At 37.6% G+C, this 1,519-nt stretch overlaps 1 pseudogene; it reads left to right on the top strand.

Moving 5' to 3' along the window:
- The first annotated feature begins 443 nt into the window (after window positions 1-443).
- Window positions 444-1,238, top strand: LOC110544249 (nucleophosmin-like; annotated as a pseudogene).
- Window positions 1,239-1,519: the final 281 nt, after the last annotated feature.

The following is a 1,519-nucleotide window of genomic DNA, read 5'->3' as shown; positions in this document are numbered from 1 at the left end:
TCCTTTGCTTGTCTTCTAAGCATAGACTTAAAAGTATTTCTCATTGTACTAAATTTATATACATCCAATCTTCTGGATAGAAGGGAGAAGCCTTTCTGTCACAGTGCGAAGTCATACTGAAAATCAAGGTAAAGCAAGCTTTGGTCTCTTCTGCTCTACAGAAGGTCTCTGTCTTCCCAGAGCTCACTTTAAAGAGTGGTCATGCTTTCAATCTAAAATTGTTTCCCAAGCTTCTACTATGACACAAATGTGCAAATCTGTTGCCCTCTTTACAATGTAAGTTTCAGTAAAAATTAAAAACAGTGGTATAAAACATGTATAAAACTTTATCTCTTTTTGTAAACTTAAAAAAAAATGTTCTTCAGGCTTGGCATGATTCCATCCTGCATGTTTATTCCGGGGAGCAGTACGTGTTTTTTTCTGACCAACTTCTCTCACACCCCATGGAAGACTCGATGGACATGGACATGAGCCCTCACTTTAAAGTGGATTATCAATTTAAAGTGGATAATGATGAAAATTAACACCATCTATCATTAAGAACAGGACAGGGGCAAAATATGAATTACACATCATAGAGGCAGAAACAATGAACTATGAAGGCAGTCCAATTAAAGTAACAGTGGCAATTTTGAAAATGTCTGTACAACCAACAGTTTCCCTTGGGGGGGGGTTTGAAATTACGCCACCTGTGGTCTCAAGGTTGAAGTGTGGATCAGGACTTGTGCACATTAGTGCACAACACCTAGTAGCTGTAGAGGAGGATGCAGAATCAGAAGCTGAAGATGAGGAAGTTGTAAAACTCTTAAGTATGTCTGGAAAGTGATCTGCCCCTGGAGGTGGTAACAAGATTCCACAGAAAAAAAAGTAGAACTTGATGAGGAGGAGGAGGAGGATGAAGATGATGATGATTTTGATGAGGAGGATGCTGAAAAAAAAGTTCCAGTGAAGAACTCTGTATGAGATATACAGCAAAAAAAAAAACCACAAAAATCAAATAAAAATGGAAAACCATCAACACCAAGATCAAAGGATCAAGAGTCCTTCAAAAAAAAAAGGAAAAAACTCCTAAAGCACCAAAAGGACCTAGTTCTGTAGAAGACATTAAGGCAAAAATGCAAACAAGTATAGAAAAAGTGCATTGAACATTCCTGGGCACTACTGGTAAATTAAGCCCAAAGATGGGGAAAGAGGAAAAGGAGAGAAACAAATGTAGTCTATACTGAGTATCATCAACAATCCAGATTGAACTCTTCTATTTCAGTCTCAGTCCCCTTTTCTAATTGGCCGTCCATTCCCCCTTGCACACTGGAAGCAATCTCATTTTCCTATAGCATTTTTCTTTCACTCCTGTGATACAGAGAACTTTACTGCTTTCTACTACTTGTGCAAATGCCTCATCTGTTTGACTGTTTTCTTTTAATATCTTTGTATCCTTAAGCTGCTCAATACATTTTTAAATGAACAAACAAACAAACAAACAAACAAAAAACTCTTCAGGGAAAAGACTTGATCCACC

The sequence above is a fragment of the Meriones unguiculatus genome, chromosome X, assembly GCF_030254825.1.
Source record: "Meriones unguiculatus strain TT.TT164.6M chromosome X, Bangor_MerUng_6.1, whole genome shotgun sequence".
NCBI classification, from domain to species: domain Eukaryota; kingdom Metazoa; phylum Chordata; class Mammalia; order Rodentia; family Muridae; genus Meriones; species Meriones unguiculatus.
The sequence above is the reverse complement of the archived record's forward strand: the minus strand, read 5'-3'. Positions and strand labels throughout refer to the sequence as shown.